General features: G+C 43.4%; 1 long non-coding RNA gene across 1 annotated transcript in view; it reads right to left on the reverse strand.

The window, feature by feature from the left end:
• Positions 1-908: 908 nt before the first annotated feature.
• The window catches only part of LOC138273991 (uncharacterized), a 74,639-nt gene continuing 56,166 nt past the window's right edge, over positions 909-19,381 (reverse strand). The window contains exons 2-3 of the long non-coding RNA XR_011200361.1: positions 2,866-2,952; positions 909-1,017 (exon numbers count right to left, since the gene is read on the reverse strand). This is a non-coding gene — a long non-coding RNA (uncharacterized lncRNA). The remainder of the gene's footprint in view (positions 1,018-2,865; positions 2,953-19,381) is intronic.

Here is a 19,381-nt window from a genome sequence, read left to right on the forward strand (position 1 = left end):
ATATCCAACCATCAACTTGAAAAACTCTTAATAACAGAACAAGTGCAAATATTAAATCTGTACCCTATATATGTATGATTTATATTTTTTTATATCCACACGGTCTTCGCAATTAACAATGAAATCGTGATGATCAGATTTACCGCGATTTTGAAAAACAAAATAGTAGAATAGAACATGGATCAGAATTATACTTTGTTTTCAGTAAAGTAAACATGGTACTAGGATAACCACATTTTTAAATGCAAAAACCAAGCTATTTCTCATAAGAAACAGAGGAAGGATTACAATTTTATTTCAACCAAATGCAAATGAATAATAATACTCAATAGTAAAAAGGCTACGGCCGAAACGCGTTGGAGGGAAGTCACTTTTCCAAATAAAGGCTTCTACTTATTGCCAGCAGCTTGGAGGTGTCTCGGCTTTCCTTTAATTTAGAGGAATAATTGGTGTCTATATATATATATATATATATATATATATATATATATATATATATATATATATATATACCTAATTCAATTCCACCTGTGAAACATGGAAAATATTTAAATATTTCAGGGGTTCCTATTAATATGGATTTCATCATTCTAGAGACAGTCCCCAAAAGCACATTGTGGAGCTTTATCATTGTTATTGAGATAATACCTTAATATTTAAAATGTGTTTTATGAAAAAAATTTACATTAAGTTCAATTTTAAGTGCAAAGCACATTGTAAGGAAATTAAAAACGTGTTCCTAAATGTTTTTTTGTGGTACATTCACATTATTATACAATAGGTTTAGCAAGACATATAAAAAAGAAAGCAAATGAAGTGCAATGAAGGACTGCAGAACCTTTTGGTGACAGAGTTCTGTGTTTACAATGTTTATTTTCCCACACTGGGGAGCATTTGTTGATAAATGTTTCCATCAGGGATGAGCCTGCAAAGGCGAGACTGCCAAGTTTGCCAAGTTTGCCGATTATTGCTCTGACAGCACCACTGCCATTTTGAAAGTGTTCTTTTTTTACAGCTCTGAAAGAAAGAAAGGAATAGTGTGTAACCATCCATTTACCTTTATTATTTTTTAAGTGAATCTAAATATCTTGCATGAATTTAGCAGTGTGAATTAAGGAAAACACGCCACTGTTAAACAATTGCAATTTGCGTAAAGTTTTGATATGCAAATCCTATGATTTTTCGAATTGAAAGGTTTGTGAATACAAAATGTTTTCTTGTTTTTTGACGAAAGTTATATGAATGTTTAGAAGGTTTGGCTAGGTTAGGCTAGCTTGTAAAGTTTTTTATGAAGAGTTTATTTGTGACGGAACTATTTTGAAATATAACATTGCTTTCACTCTAACGTTTCATGTTCTAATTTGGCATATGGAGTAAAGAAAATAGAAACCTGGAAAGGTATGCATGGTAAATATTAATAGACACGAATATTAGTTTTGTGGACAAAGGCAAACCTGGGTAGACCATTATACTGATTGCAACAAGCTGAGTGATGTCTAGGATATGGGAAGGAATAGGGAGAGTGATGTGGGATCTTTTATATGAAATATGAGCTTTTAATCCAGTGGCAAACTTTCATTCAGAAGGGTTACCCATGGACTTGGGATCCACGGTGAGGAAGGGCCTATCGATGGAGTGTGATGCGGTGGTGGATAAGGGCTTTCGTTTAGTTTTGGGGAAAACTACCATTAGGGATAACTAATCAGTTGGCATTATCTCTCAGTGCTAAGGAAACCAAGTGCAGTTCAATAGATCCGTGTCACACACTGTTTCTTTACTCATCAGACTAGGAAACCTGAAGAGTCATTATCACACGAGTGTAAACCATTGCACAGAATAGGTTTCTAACTCAGACGTGAATGTTCTTCGCAGCTGGTCTGCAATCAACCCCTCTCGAGGACATGGGAAAAGACGCCAAATAACTTTGTTCCTGCTGCTGAACGGGCTAGGGGGCAACAGTGTAGTCGATGGTTCCGCCCCCTCCAGACGTGACTTATACACCCTGCATGGTCACATCCTGGAAATTGACAAATTGTCCTAAGCTTGATAGTTCTGTACCATTAATGAATGCCCACATATCCCACTGAAAAGCTGCGGAAAAATATATACCGCTAAATATCTAGAGCTTTCGATATTCTGATTGCCTTGTGGAAGTGTTTGATCAGTTATAAGAAATGTATTTACATTCTCTTTCCTGGGTGTCTTAGACTTTGATCTGCCGTGAATGTTTCGAATGCACTCTGCAGCCCCAGCTGTTTCAAAAGCCGCCAAAGTATACTGCTAGTTGCCAGTAGAAAGTTCTATTGATGCTAATGGAGACCATAAGTCTGAAGCAGAACTAAGCTACAAAGCAGCTGTTGGAGACTAAAACAGTCTTCCCTTCGCTGTTTTAATCATTGCTCAATACATTTTGAGAATTCATTTTGTCATCATTATTCATAGAACATTTAATAAACCAATTTAATACATCCCATATAGCATTTTATCATAGAATCTATTTTAATTCTTCTCATAATCAAGCAACATAATCACTGTAAATCTATGCTGTACAAAATTGGATTTCTATTATTCATAACCAATTAATTAAACACTTATAATCATATGTTAATATTTTCTTGTTCAATTAAATATTAATATTCTATTTATTCAAATTTCATGCACGTTTAACTTTGAATATTATATGAGGCAGAGTGTATTACTTTATATTGGACAACGTTAAATACTGTAAAACTCATTTTAAGCTCCGCAGTAGGCCTCACTGTAATATGTTTGATCTCACGATTTTTTAGAACTAAACTAATAGAGGTGAAGAAAAGCTGGTTTTGGTGAAATATTATTCCAGAGGCAGTCAGTAGCATATTTTACCCCTTAAACGTAGTGTGTGACTTCTTAAATGGAGGCTCATTCACCCTTGTAGCTTCACACACGGCCAATACTCCAAATCAGATTTTTCTGTCAAAAAGTCAAACAAAAGGCTTCAGTAAAATGTTGTCAGTAATAACATGGTATAACTCGTTTACATACTTGTTTAACGCACTACAAATGATTCTCTGCAGTTAACAATGAAAAACAATTATTTTAGATTAGGAAATGCTGAGTGTTAAAAACGTTTTTTTAGCTCCTAGACGTACAGGAGGTGAATCCTGGGTCAAGGGTCCAGCGGTAGTATGTACCAGAGCTGTGAGTTAGTGATGGAGAATCTGCAGACTTTTTTGTACAACATGTGATCTCTTGGGGTTTCTAGCATATATAAGGATACACAGCCAATACTGTCTGGAAGCCACTGATTGGGAAGAGATTTGTCCACCAGTCTAGAACTTAGTCAATATTTTTTGAGTAAGGTATAGCTTATTTTCATTTCCGTTTTTGTTCCTTATTTCCATGATGAAGGAGCATAAAACAAAAAAAAAGATGAAACCGTTCAAACAATTTTGGGTGAGTTAGTTTTAGAGCAGTTGTATATAGGACTGTTACAACCATATACTAGTTGTCATATTGGTTAAAATCCGTCTGTGTAGCATGCTTACTATTACAATAAAAATCCATACAAAGTGATGGTGGACAGTTTGAAGGCCTCATGGTACTCACAATGAACCCTGCAGGTAGGAGAAAGAAAATCGCCAATTTACGCGGTACGTTCTCTTTCAGAAAAAGTACCTACATCATTTGAGAGCGTTCATGGATTCATTCAGAGATGTGCACAATAGGTTGCCACCACATTGACGAGTTAGTCTTTAAAAACTATTACACCTATGTAGATTTCTCTGGCCAATTTCTTGTCAAGGCATCCTTGTCTTCTTTGGCGAAAAGTAATTGCAAGAAGTTTTAGTACCTGTAAGCAAGACCTCAGATCTTTACCTTTTTTGAAGCACTGGGGCAACAGCCCTGAGATAACTATGGCATAACAGTTTCAAGCCACTGAAAATGATCAACAACTGAGTGAAAAATAATGCAATGTAGAAAATGAGAGTGAGCTGATAATCTCTCAATAATATTGACTAGCAGTGGAGATAAAAATGAACTGTATTGGTTCCAAATGCCCAATGTATGAGTTTTGATTGATGCTGATGAAAGCTTTTATCGGACATTCAAAAACAGCTTCTAAGTTTGCTTCCACTGCAGACATGATATAAATTATGCTTGAAACACTGATGAGGTAACTAACCGGTACTATCTAAATTGGAAACCACAGACAGGAGAGTATCTGCACTAGAAGATCAGCAAGAGCAAATACACAAAGATCAATATCTTGGTCAGAAGATTGGCCTCCATACAAGACATTGATAGACATAAAAGACAGAAGTCGGTACAACATTAGATTTTTGAGGGTTCTAGAGGGACTGGAGTAATAAGACACAATAATTTTTTCTTTATGTGTAATCCCAGATTTCACAAAACAGACTTTCAAATCAACCCTGGAATTCATAGGTGTCTACAAGATCTATTTCAGAGCTACATCAAAATCAAATCCCCCAATACCAATTATAGTTTGGTTTGTGAGGCCTCAAAAGCCTTTCAAGTGATATCCTTGGATAAAAAACAGAATGACCCCCTACTGTCAAGTCCCATTAGATATTTATTTCAACAGACAACTCTATTGAGACCAATATACAGATTAAGAAATTCTTGGTACACCATTCGTCCGTATGTAAGTGGAGAATCACATCTGAATTGCTGGAATCAGCCACAATACTTGCGACTGCTGACAAAAAATAGAGAATTCACATACCTATAGATCTTGACACCTTCTTGGACACAGTGGGTTCACATCTAAAGGCAAAACCTCTACACCATACTTTGGCCCTCATTATGACATTGGAGATGAATTCCAACACCATACTGCCACGGAGGTGAACATCCCTCTGCCAAATTATGACATACACACGCCAAACCAACAGAAAACAGCCACAACCACAAAGCCGCCAGACCCACTGAACGTGATAAACGGTCAGAACTACCACCCATGCCGTTATGCCACCAATACTACGCCCTCCGAATAATGACCCACGAATCACCACAGCGGACATTCAACGGTGATAAACCATTGGCGGTGAAGACTGCCATGACAGATAAGGCCACCCAAATACAAAACAAGATAACATTGGACAGAACAAAAACCCCACACCTGACACAAATATACTCACCCCACACACCCACCAACAGCACTATAAAACACCCACCCACAATTCTTTGCTAACATGACTAGACGGCTACACTTTGCAACGTTAACATAAAAGAGAACTACACACACATATCACAACTACCTATTCATCCCACACACACCACACACCACACACACCACCACATCACACATCACCCTCTGCACAACCTACACACACCACACAACACCCATGTCCCCACAAATGCACCCCTGTTTCACCAATGAGGAGTTGCGGGTCATGGGTGAGGAAATAGTCAGGGTAGAGCCACAGCTGTTTGGAGCACAGGTCCAGCAGATATCCATTGCTAGGAAGATGGCGCTATGGCAAAGGATCATGGACAGGGTGAACGCCATGGGACTACGTCGACCCACAAGGGACGACATAAGGAAGAGGTGGAATGTACTATGGGGCAAGGTGCGTTCCATTGCAGCAAGGCACCAGCTCACCATCCTGAGAACTGGCGGTGAACATTTACCTCCTCCCCCACAGCTGACAGCATGGGAGGAGCAAGTTTTGGCAATCCTGCATCCTGAAGGACTCACTCGAGTAGTTGGAGGACTGGACACTGGTGAGTCAACATCTACTACCTATCACTCCCCATACCTGCAAGCCACCACCACCCCTTACCCTGACACCCATCACCCCACTCCATCCCACACAGTGCACCACCACAATTAACAAACCTAAACACCAAGCCCTGCATGCCATACCCACTGCATGCACATCCCTTCCAGCCCTGCATGTACACCCACCACCAATGCATGTACAGCATGGAGAACTAACAATCCCACAGTCCATCACCATACACAAACAAAGGTAGCAGGGCAACAGTAATAGTATAGGGGAAGCTAGTGATGCAGAATATGTCACAGACATGTAGCATAATACACCACTTACATCCCCACAGTTGCCCCAGCAAATCTCAGTGGTGAGGAGGTGCCACAGCTACCTAGTCTCACCAGAAGATGTCCCCAGTGATGACAGCAACTCTGGAGCTCTGGATCTGGATGAACTTCCTGGCCCATCAGTGACCACTGGTCAGTCGGCTACCCCAGCCCACTCCCAGTCCACTACAGAGCCCCCCTCAGAATCCAATACCACAGCAGCCACCCAACGTCCCCCAGATCTCTGTCTACAGGACACGTCAATTAATAGTGTGCCGCCCTGTACAGGGACCCCAGCCCACACCTCACAGGCAAGACAATGAGGGTCCTGGGGCCTGTGGCAGTGGGCACACAATTCAGGGGACACAGGCACTGGGGGCCGGGGACGGTCAGAGGACAGCTTTGCGCCAGGGGGAGGACAGGCCCAGGGAACCGACTGACCAGGAGGCACTCACTAATGTCTTGGGGGCCTTCCAACAATCCCAGGACAAAATGGGTCAGGTGAAAAACATCATGCAGGAGAACCAGCAGCTGTAGGGGGAACACCACCAGGAGATCAAGCAAGAATTGCAGGCCCTGAACACCACCATGGTCTCCATTGCAGGGGTGCTGGGTGATATGGCCAACATCATTAGGGACTACACAGCACACCAGCGGGCCCCTTCCACTAGCCAGTGTACTGACCAGCCCTCCACATCTGCTGCAGTTAGTGGACAGGAGGCTCTGCCACAGGACCCACAGGCCACCAACACCCCTCCACCTGCAGAAGGTGAACCACCCCGCAAACGGTCTCTGTGACCCAGACAGACACCAGAGACAGTTGCAAAGACCAAGACCACCACCAGGAAACAAGTCCCTCCTGAATGTCCCCCTTGTGTTCCACTGTGTCACCTTGTCTACTTTGAACTGCTATTGCTCCCCTTTCTATGGCCCCTTGGACACTGGACCTGTGCTACAAACAGACTGGCCCACTGCACTGTATCATTCCCAACCATCACGCCACTCTATTACACTTTGCATTGTATACACAATTTTAATAAACACCCTTGGACATAACTTGAGTAATAGTGCTTTGTCTGAAGGTAATGCACAATTTGATGAACTGTAATGAACTGCATGACCCTGTGTAAATGTCCAGTAATATGTTGATCCATCACACAAATGTGTCTCAGCAGCCTGTACACATCACATCATTACACTGTTGTAACCCCAGCAACCTCTGCAATAAGGGAAGCCATAGGTGACAGTCAGGTGGGATGCAAAGGTAATGATTTTATGCTACAGCCACACAGCACAACACTGAAATGGAGAAATGTTTAGTTCAACAGTCTTACCTGAATTTCATTTGAAGTACTGCTGGATCATATGTGTCCTGTTGGCAACATCCTCCTCCTCTTACTCCTCCTCACTGTCCTCAGTGTCCACTGCTGACACAGCTGCATTGTCACCCCCTCTCCTCCTGCAGATAGGGCATATAACATCTGAGGGCCAAATTGTGCAACATGCAGCACACAACAACAATCCTGCAGACCTTCAGGGGAGTAACATAGGGATCCACCTGTCAGATGGAGGCACATGAACCTAGCCTTCAGGAGCCAGAACGTCCTTTCAACAACCCTCTGGTACACCCATGAGAATCATTGTACCTATTCTCAGTGCCTGTACTTGGATTTCTAACAGGGGTCAGGTTTGGGTAACCGGAGTCACCTGTAAGAAGTGAGGACACACATTAGCCCTACAAAATGGCATGGGCTAGGACTCCTGAAGGCATACACTGACATACATTGGGTGGGGACTCAAGCTGACATATAAGCCACACTCTGTGCCTCTTTAGTTGTGCCATCAGCTGTGGGATACTGCTATTCCTCAGGACAAAGGCATCATGCACCGACCCTGGATACTTGGCAGTGGCATGGGAGATGTACTGATCAGCAAGGCAAGCCATCTGGACATTGAGTGAATGGAAACTCTTCCTATTCCTGTACACTTGTTCATTGGCCCTGGGGGGGACTAAGGCAATATGGGTCCTGTCAATGGCCCCAATTACATGCAGTATATGTCCCATTGCATAGAATCCAGCCTTCACAATGGGTAAATCATCTACCTGGGGGAATGCGATATAGCTGCTCATGTGTTTGAGCAAGCCGGACAAAACCCTTGCAAGCACAGAGAACATTGACTGTGACATTCCTGCAGCCAAGCCCACTGTCACCTGAAAAGAGCCAGTTGCCAGTTGCCAGGAAATGGAGCACTAAGAGTACCTGCACAAGAGGGGTTATTACTGTTGTGCAACGGATAGCAGGTAATAGGTCAGGCTCCAATTGTGCACATAGCTCTGTGATTGTGGCCCTGTCCAGACGATAGATGAGTATGATGTGCCTGTCCTCCAGTGTAGCTAAGTCCACAAGTGGTCTGTACCTGGGTGCTTGCATTCTCCTCCTATTCCTCCACAGTGGTTGGTACCTAAGGGACCCAAAAGTAAGAAGGGAGTGATAACAGGAACCATGAACACACTACAGCAGTGTACACAAAGCATGCTTGTTTGTTGGACACTGGAATAGTATAGGTGAGTACATTCAACTACAATGACGCACTTATTAATCTGTACATGTGTACTAGCATTAGGAAATTGCAACCATCTGTCCTGTATACAGAGAAGGTGGAACTGACCTCACTAAGCCCGCGTTCGCATCATGGTGGGAGGCGGCCTCACCACCGTGAAATTCCGCATTGACTAACATGGCCCTCTATGGAGTTTGGGAACCAATGATGACCATCGCCAGCTGTGACAGTGTTCACTACCATGGATGTGACCTCCATTTTATTTCTACCACTTCACTTGTTTCCTGACTTTCTACAGGATGACATCTCTACTGCGTGTGCTGCTGTGACCTGCGTCTGGAACCTACCATGGCACGTGCCACAGGGGAAAGGGCCCCGGCCTTCACATCGGAGGAATTGGAGAGGCTCGTTGATGGGGTCCTTCCCCTGTATGGGAAGTTGTATGGGCCTCCAGACCAACAGGTGAGTACATCATGGCTGCATGTAGATATATGACTGTGTTAGCAGTGTGTCATTTGGGGGGTATGGCTGGTGGAAGTGTTAATGCAGGGGTATGGGTCATGTGTGTGCCTGATGAGGGGCTAATGCAGTTTGTAGGCCATATGTGTGACATGCTGGATTGTCTTTTTCATGGTGTCCCACTGTTTGTGTTTCCTCTGCAGGTAAGCGCCCATCAGATAAAGGTGTTGTGGTGTGCCATCGCCAAGGAAGTATGGAACCTGGGAGCCTATAGCAGGTGGAGCACCCACTACAGGAAACGGTGGGAGGACCCAAGACGCTGGGCCCGGAGGACCGCGGAGGCCCAGCTGGGGACAGCCTCCCAACGTGGGAAGGGTACCCGTCAGAACCTGAACCCCCTGATGGCCTGCATACTGGCGGTGACCTACCCAGAGGTGGATGGGCACGTGAGGGCATCACTGCAGACACAAAGTGTGTTTGACAACCATCTGTGTTGCCTGGCATTGGAATTGTGCAGCGTACTTGTCAGTGGATGCCCCAATATGCCAGTTTAGACATTGCTGCATGGTCCAGCTTAGGTAAATAGGGTGAAATGCATGTTTTGGATAGCTAGGTAGATGACTTTCCACGGCAGACAGGGCTTAGTTGGTCCCAGTGGGTATGTAGCTGGCAATGTTTGGTTCCTACCTGAGCCACTGAAATGCCAGTGTCAGCCATACTGCCCATTCTCAGCCTCAGTGTGTGACAGTGATGTGTATGCCATCTGTGCTGTTGGTGCTGTGAGTGTCCATGTGCTCTGTTTCTTTCTCCCCCCTCTCTCCTTTTGTCATCCTGTCCATGTGTGCATTAGCATCATCTTGAAAAGGAGCAGGGGCACCAGCGAGTCAACCGATGCTAAGAGGACCAGCGAGACAGAGGGCGAGGGGAGCACCATGGCAGGGACAGGAGCTGATACCACTGGCACAGATTCCTCCTCTGATGAGAGCTCCCTGCTGGGGGTGCACCTCTCTGGGACCACCGCTGCTGCAAGTTCTACTGCCACCCCTCGTACCAGCACCACCCTCCCCGTAGCCCCCCACCAAGTTGCCTGTGCCCCCTCACCCAGGAGAGTGGGCATCTCCTTTGCCCAAGCACCTCAGGCCCTGCCCCAGACAGCCCTGCTGCCCTCAGTGAGGAGGCTATTGACCTCCTGAGATTCATCTCTGTAGGGCTGTCAACCATAGTGAATGCCATCCAGGGACTTACATCCCAGATGCAGCAATGCAGTGCCTTCCTAGAAGGCATTCACAGTGGCTTGGTGGCCCTACAGAGATCGTTTCAGGCTCTGGCCTCTTCACTGATGGCAGCCAGTGTCGCTGTTTCTTCCATCCCACCTCCAACTACCACTTCCCAGTCCCAGTCTCATTACCCCCAACCCATCCCATGCACACATTCAGACAAGCATGCACACAAAACATCACACAAGATTCGAACAGACAAACACAGGCAGAGTACTTCAGTCCACTAGCATTCACACAGCCAACACACAGATGCACACACAATATCATCGACTGCCTCCACTGTCTCCTCCTCCTCCCTCATAGTCACATCCGCTCTCACACCTGCATACACTACATCAACAGTCCCTGCCACCTACACATCCTTGCCCACAGACGCCACAACAGCAGACCCGCAGACATGCACCCCACACACCACAGGTGCAGTCACCACCATCACCACATCTTGCAGCAAACCCACCTCACTTGTAGACACCACTACAACATCCATCCATACAACCTGTTTTTCCTCTCCCACCCTGTCTGCCCCCCTCCAAAGACACACAAACGCTTGCACTCAGACCCCCAACAGCCATCCACCTCACACACTCACACACTGTCCGTGCACTTGCACCCAAGTCCAGCACACCTCCTTCTCCTACAACCACGCTCACTCTTCCTTCACTCCCATCCCTCCTCCCGCATCCTGCCCCATTGGCCCTAAGAAGCTTTTCCTTTCCCACCTTTGTTGTAATTTAGTAGCAATTAGATTAAGCAGAAGCAGAAGACATCTTGTATTTAGCAACTATTGTGAACATTTCGCGGAATCCATTTGTATTCATGGCAGCCATTATCTCTGCCAGATGCTGCCATGGGCTCGCCATGTGCTCTGTCCTACCTTCCTGTTAACTACTCTTAAAAATCTGTCTAGTGACAAGTTATATTTAGCATCTCCCACTTTTGCACATACCCAGTAAGATCTGCAGCTGTTAATAAACTTTGTCTCTTATTTTGCATCTCCCACTTTCGCACATGCCCAGTAAGATCTGCAGCTGTTAATAAACTTTGTCTCTTATTTCAGTTTCTGTGCCAACTTCTTCCTATATGGTCTGAGGACTTTGTGCAGAGAAGGGCGAACCCTTGATGCCTTTGTTTGGTAATGAAGTTTAGCACCACTTACTGTGGCTCTCGTGTTTTGGGTGACTAGTCAATTTGTGTCCTTTGAATTGATATATAAATTGCAATTTATATAGGCAGGTAATGAGGAGAATTTTCTCCAATTTAATTTTGATTTGAACGGCACATCGTACTAGAGGTACCTTAAGTGCTACTTTGATTATAATACTGCATATTCTGCACTATTTTTGGCATGCCTGTTTTTAGCGCACTTCATAGGATGTGCTGCTTTTGTAATGGTACCAATTTGAGACTGGAAGAATCGCAACCCGCACCCCCAGAGGGGACACCCAATAGAGATATGTTTGTTAAACATGGTCTTTCTTCTATAATGTACAGCACATTATGGAATAAATACACTTGTGCGGATCCTGAGTTACGTTGGCCTATGCATGGGTCATTTGATTTGCGAAAGATTGAGTATGTGGAACAATGTATGTGTAAGCAAAGGTCTAGGCAAGATATGTTTGACTGTGTACGAATGTGGGAGAAGGAAGTGCGTGGACGAATGAAGCGTGAGCAAGCCCTGCTTGAGAAAGAGCAGCGGAAGAATGTATATGTGAAAGCATTGGAAATGAGAAAGAAAGAAATAAACGATTTAAAGGAGAGGGAAGAGAAAGAACGTAGATTACAGATAACTGGCCAATACACTGTTTCGCAACCTCTCTATCCTATCCTTAATAAACCGCACGATGTTTTTTTGTTACTAGATCACCCTCCACCTCCGTATGTCGTTCCTTCTGCCCCTCATGAGTTAGCTGAGGTCTCCAGTTCGGAGCAACAGAAGATACGAGACAGTCGCTCTATGTTGCCTGCTGACCGTGAGTCTGAGCTTAGATCTATTGCTCGTAAAACAATTTGTAGCGTTGTCTCTGCTTCTGAACTTTTAGACAACATGAAAGGGTGGACGGAAAAGGAGCAGCTATATTTTACTGAGGCATTTGGCACAGAAGTTATTGAACTATTTTGGAAATATTCTGATGAGTTAGAGCCCGATGATGTAGCAGCTGATCGTAAGCAAATGCGTGATGGTCTTTTTGTTTTCTCCCAGGTGGCTGATGCAATCAGGCGTTTGGTGAAATTATGTGTTGCGGCAGTCCATTTGCGAGAGGAGAAAAGGGCCGTGGACATAAATGCATGGACATCTCAGACCGGTGGGGTGCAAGCTTCCATCTTCGGAACAGATAAGACTATGATACTTCACGAGAAACCAATGCGGGAGGCCGCGCCTTTGTATGTTCCTCCTCAAGGATCGGGTACAAGTGATGATAAAACTTCTGTTGATGCTAAGGGTTATTTTATTTATAATTGGGTGTATACTCCTTGGAATAGGGAAGATGTAATGGCACCTAAAACAGCATTACCTGACCCGTGGAAAAATCCAGCCACCTTTTATGAGGAAGTTGAGGGAGCAATTAATTCTTGTACTATGACTTTGGCTGACATTGATTTATTTTTCAGATTGATATTACCGCCAGATATGTGGCGAACTGTTCGTAAAGTTGATGATCGTGTCGTTTTTGGAGCGTCATGGAAAGATTTAGAACAGATGGACAGGGATATGGAACCTGCGAAGAAGAGGTATCAGTTGATTCTAGATCTTACCGCAGCTATATTAGTTAAGTTAAAAACGATTATTCCCCCTAAAAAGATAGATTGGATTGTTTTAGCGTCTTGTAAGCAAAAGGCAGATGAATCGGTCTCTGATTTCTTTACACGCTTTGAAGAAGCATTTCATGATTTTAGCGGCCAGTTATTGTCAGATGATACGGGCAGACATTTATTTGTCGATAAATATGTCGCAAATCTGTTACCAGGAATAGCTAGTCGTCTAAAAGCTAGTGAAAGTTCATGGACTACCTCTACTCCGGTTTCTCTTTTGACTATGGGTCAGTATTATGAACGTCATAAATTAGAAGCAAAAGGTAGCGAGGATAAAAAGATTAAAGAATTAAAGACGAAGGTTATGTTGGCTCAATCTTATGGTCCGCCTTTTAGAGGTAGTGATAGAGGTGGACGTGGATCTTATGGTTCTTCTTACACTCGTTCGAATTTGTCTGCTGATCAGTGTGCGTATTGTAAGAAATTTGGGCATTGGGCTGCCGATTGTCCAGCACTACGAGAGTTCAGCAGTGTTCACGTGGTCGGGGACAAATGAGAAATCGCTCAGGATATTCAGGGCCTAGAAGAAGCACAAATGATCATGCTAGGTTTGATGCTAATGCACGAAGGCAGGATGGGTTTAACACTTTTGAGAGACGGAACCAATACCAGATGTCTAACCATGTGCAGCCTGATTTCCAAGATTCTGCTTATGCATAGGATTGCCTAGGATGGGGTAAGGAATCAGATGAAGTTCCAGTAGATCAGAGGGGTCTACTGATCAGTTTCTGGTTGATACAGGAGCTACTCGTAGCACCTTGTCTAAACAATTGATTCCAAGGGCTCCCCTGTCTGGCTTAACCATTACATCGATAGGTTTCGATGGAACACCTTCCCCTAGCCCATTGTCACAACCACTTGCATTCCATGTTGATAAATTTACTGCTCCATGTCCATTTTTGCTTTCTCCAAATACACCAGACAATATTGTGGGTCTTGATATGCTCAAGTATTTCAGGGTTACAATACGATGCTCTCCTGAAGGGGTGCGTGTTATTTTGAATGATAATCATCCTGTGATGGAAAGAGTTTGTCTTGTTAAAGAGGATATTGCATTAGCTTCACTCCCTAGTACTTTGTGGGCTACTTCAGATACCGATGTGGGACAACTGATTATTCCACCGGTACATTTTAGTGTCAAGGAGGGAGCTGTATTGCCACGTTTGCCTCAATACAAAATTTCACAGGAGGGCGAAGAAGCACTCATACGAATTTTGCATGATCTTATTGCAGTTGGAATTGTTGAGGAAGTTCTGTATAATGTTTGTAACAGTCCGATTCTTCCTATTCTGAAAAAGGATACTGATACTAGGATTTACCGATTCATTATTAGTTTACGAGAAGTGAACAAGATTGTGGTACCACAATATCCTGTGGTATCTGACATCACGACAGCAACTACGTTCTCTGTGAAAGACTTGAAGAATGCTTTCTTTTCGATCCCTATTCATCCTGACAGATGATATTTGTTTGGTTTTACTTTGAATAAACGATCATATAGATTTTGCAGAGTTCCTCAAGGCTATACTGAGAATACTGAGAGTCCTAGTATTTATAGTCAAGCGTTAAAACGACCACTTGATTCTTTTGTTTTTGCCTGAAGGTGTGGCTCTCATACAATATGTCGATGATATTTTGTCGGCAGCTGGTACCCCTGAGCAATGGGATAAGTGCACTTTGTCCTTACTTTCTTTTCTTGCTTCACACCATCATAAAGTGTCACGAAAGAAATTGCAATATTGTAGACCAAAGGTACCCTATTTAGGTCACCTTTTGTCTAAGGAGGGTCGTGCACTTACATCAGATCGTATTCAAGCAATTTTAGACACACCAGTACCCTCTACTCAGAAAGATGTTCATGCATTCCTTGGTCTTACTTCTTTTTGTAGGCAATGGATATTAGGGTTTTCACACATTGTCAAACCTTTGCTAGCACTTTTGACTAAAGATACTCCAATGTCCCTCCCATGGACAGATGAATGTGAGACTGCTTTCCGGCAGCTACGACAAGCCCTTTGTTCAGCACCAGTTTTAGGTACTCCAGATTAAACAAAGCCTTTTGCACTTTACGTACATGAGAAAGATGGATGTGCATTGTCAGTTTTAGTAAGAGACACATGGGGATAAGCAGCGTCCCTGTGCACATTTTTAATCAGTACTTGATCCTGTCGCTCGAGCGTTGCCTGGGTGTTTTCGTTCAGTTGCAGCAACAGCTGTGTCAATATGTCAGAGTGAAGGGATAGTTTTGTCACACAAGCTGTTGGTGTTAGTACCCCATGCGGTTGATGTTCTTTTAAATCAAACAAAGACGCAACATTTAACTAGCGCTCGCCTGACAGGATATGAATTGACATTGCTGGCTCCTCACATTACACTGAAGAGATGTGCAACACTAAATCCAGCCACTTTGTTGCCATATCCGGTGACTCAGCCTCAGTCACAAGATACACATGATTGCATATTCCTTACCGAAGAACAGACAAAGGGTCGTATTGATTTGCAAGATACGCCCCTTCCAGATGTAGACGGGGAATTGTGGGTTGATGGTTCTTGTTTGAAGTTGCCAGACGGTACGACCTCAGCTGCATATGCAATCACAAAATACCACAGTAGTGGAGGCAGCTCGTATACCACAGAAGTCAGCTCAAGCAGCTGAACTAATAGCTTTGACACGAGCATGTGAGCTTAGCACTGACTTGTGTGAACATTTATACAGACAGCCGCTATGCTTTTGGAGTGGCTCATGATTTTGGTTTGCTTTGGAAGGAGAGAGGCTTTTTCACATCCCACGGGATGCAGATAATGCACAGAGAATTAGTGCATAACCTCTTGACTGCATTGACATATCCTAAGAAAATAGCTATTGTGAAATGTAGTGCACACAAGAAAGTGACCGATAAGATAGGGCAAGGTAATGCCCTTGCGGACCGCGTAGCACGTGAGACTGCGATGCAGCGAAGTACTACTTCTATGTTTGCAGTGAAGTCACAAGCTAAACGTTGGCATAATGCTAGACAAAACGTATTAGATAAACAGAAATCTGCTTCTGTGAAAGAACGTGAGCAATGGTCTGAAGAAGGAGAATTGGATTATGAGGGCTGTTGGCTGAATATGCAGATGGATACATGGAAATTGCCTATAGCTTTTGTACAAATGGTTCAGATAGCACATGGACTGGCACATGTTGGAGCTTCAACAATAATGAAGTTGCTTACGCATGTTTGGGAGCATCCATAGATTTCCAGTACAGCTAAGAGAGTAGTACAGTCTTGTTTGATCTGTTTACAATACAATCCTGGAAATGGGACATGAACTCCTGCAGGAGGGTTTGCTACACCAACTGCACCTTTCGAAGTTCTACAAATGGATTATATTCAGCTTGAACGCTGCAACAATTTAAAGTATGTCTTGGTGGTGGTATGTGCCTTCAGAGGTGTACCCCACAAAGGATAATACTGCCATTACCACAGCGAAGGTGCTTTTGAAAGAATTTTTCCCTAGGTTTGGTGTTTGCAGACTTTTATGGAATGATAAGGGACCTCACTTTGTTGGGGGAAGTTATTAAGTATGTCTTGAAAGGATTAGGGATCAAACAGAAGTTCCATGCGGTTTTCCACCCACAATCAGCAGGGTTGGTGGAAAGGTATAATGCTACTTTGAAGCTGAAGTTGACAAAGATACAGGCTTCCACATCTTTAACTTGGCCAGATGCATTACCGTTGGCATTATTGTCTATTAGGTCAGTGCCACACTCTCAAACAGGCCTTACCCCCTATGAAATAGTATTTGGAAGGCCATTGAATATTTGGGGATTTCCTAAGCCAAATTCTGTATATGATGTACCTTGTGTCCTGATGAATGATTATTTGGCACAGTTAACTGACAATTTGGTTTCTATTCATCAACAGGTTTGAGAAGCACTTCCTGACAGATCTACAGGTGAAGGCCATGAACTCCGACCAGGTGATGATTGAGTCCTTTGAAAGATCAAGCAGCTTGGAACCAAGGTGGCGAGGCCCAGAGCAGGTGCTCCTTGCGACAAGGACAGCAGTTCGAGTGACGAACCGAAAGAATTGGGTCCATAGTACTCAATGCAAGAGAGTGCTACCTACCTTGGTGGGACCTGCTGTGCTGACCGATCATCGAGAGATTTTGACTACAGAGAAAGGCCGTGCTATATCACCTGATTAATCTGCAGAGTTCTTCCCGGACCATACGATTTCTGGAGTGTCGCGATATAATTTGAGACCGAGGAAAGAATCTGTAGTGCTGGAGAAAAGTGGTTGAGCTACCGCCCTCGGTTAGTGAAACGGAGAGCCAATGTGGCAAGGGGGGGGGAATCAGCCATGCATTAGAGTAGTGACACCCGTCTTGGCCCGTGGTGACGAAATCAGCGGCTGCCCAGGGATAAGAGCTCCAACGATTGTTTTTAATTAATTTCTGGAAGGGTCGATTATCACTGTTGCTAAAATGAATAACAAAGTGATCATTAGTACTATGGGGTTTGTTGTTGTTTTTGGGGTTATTGCAATAATCACCTGGTTTGTTGAAAAGATGGCTCCTGCTTGTGATTTTTTTGTTGCCACTACTCCAATAATAGAGGATCACTATTACTTTACGCTTCCCTATCATGAGCAGAAGCACCGTCAATCGTACTTCAATAATACTTTCATTCAGATGTTGCATCATACTCATAATGCTACAAATACTACTAACTGTTGGGTATGTGGAATGATACCTGCGCATCAAAAGAAAGGAGGAACACCTTTCATTCCTCTTCCTTTTTCACACAATGGTTCTTGTCAAGCTTGGTATACGCTTTTGTTTGCATCTGGAAAACGTACAGAGGGCGGACTTCTTTTTCGCCTTAATAAAGTATGTTACCAAGACAAAGATGGGTAGCCCCAAGCCAAAGGAACTAAATGGGAATGGGAAGACTATTAACTGGACAATGCTTCAATATCATATGTCTTCACAAATATAAGAGACTCTGACAAGAAAGAACAATTTGTTTTTTCTGCTACAAAAACTAAAGCAGATTTATGTATACGTAGCATTGGGCGAATTCCAGTGGGGATAAGCGATTGTACCTTGATTTTAACTATTGAGGGGGTAAATATTAGTAGTTTTACAGCTTCACATAATACATATTTTGTTTGTGGTAACTATGGATATTACCAACTACCTGTTGGGTGGTCAGGTGTGTGTTATGTATCTTTTCTATTACCCCCTGTGTTTTTGGCACCTGCATCATATCACCGAGATTTTAAACTGTTCAATGACATCTTTAAAAATAGATATAAAAGGACAATAAGTACAAATGAGGTAGACCAAATGGACACTAGCCTGCAACAATATGTTGATTTGAATTTAGGGTTGTTCTCCTTTGTGGGTGCTGCGTTAAACAGTAGGAAAGTGAGACGATTGACTAGGGTTGTGGAAGCTGTTACCAATCAGGCAGCTCTGGCACTTGGGAATATTACAGAGGAGCTCCAAATTGCGAGGATTGTAGCGCTCCAAAATCGTATGGTACTAGATGTGATATCAGCTGATCGAATTGGTGCATGTCGCATCATCGGTAGAGAGTTGCTGCGTTTTCATTCCAGATCACTCACCTTCAGTATATGCTGCAATATCTAAATTGCATAAAATTGCTGCAGAAATTCACACAGAGACAGGTACTTGGACTTTTTCTGGATGGTTTTGGGCTCTTGTTTCCGCCTGGGGCTGGAAACTACTGACTATCCTGTGTGTAATGATTGCAATATTTTTCACATGCTGTATCTGTATTCATTGTGGTCCAATGTTTTGCTCCATGTGTATTACTGCTTGTATGCCTACCAAAAGAAATATTACAGAAATTAAAGTACAACACGTTAGATAACGAAATAGCTGAAATGATGAGCATAAATATACAAGATGAACATTTAGATTTTCCCAGAAAGACGAATGTCTTAAGCTAATGCTGAAAGGGTCGTCTGTTGTGATTTAGTAGCGATTAGATTAAGCATTAGCAGAAGACATCTTGTATTTAGCAACTATTGTGAACATTTTGCGGAATCCATTTGTATTCATGGCAGCCATTATCTCGGCCACATGTTGCCATGTGCTCGCCATGTGCTCTGTCCTACCTTCCTGTTAACTTCTCTTGAAAATCTGTCTAGTGACAAGTTATATTTAGCATCTCCCACTTTCGCACATGCCCAGTAAGATCTGCAGC

The sequence above is a fragment of the Pleurodeles waltl genome, chromosome 2_2, assembly GCF_031143425.1.
Source record: "Pleurodeles waltl isolate 20211129_DDA chromosome 2_2, aPleWal1.hap1.20221129, whole genome shotgun sequence".
NCBI classification, from domain to species: Eukaryota; Metazoa; Chordata; class Amphibia; order Caudata; family Salamandridae; genus Pleurodeles; species Pleurodeles waltl.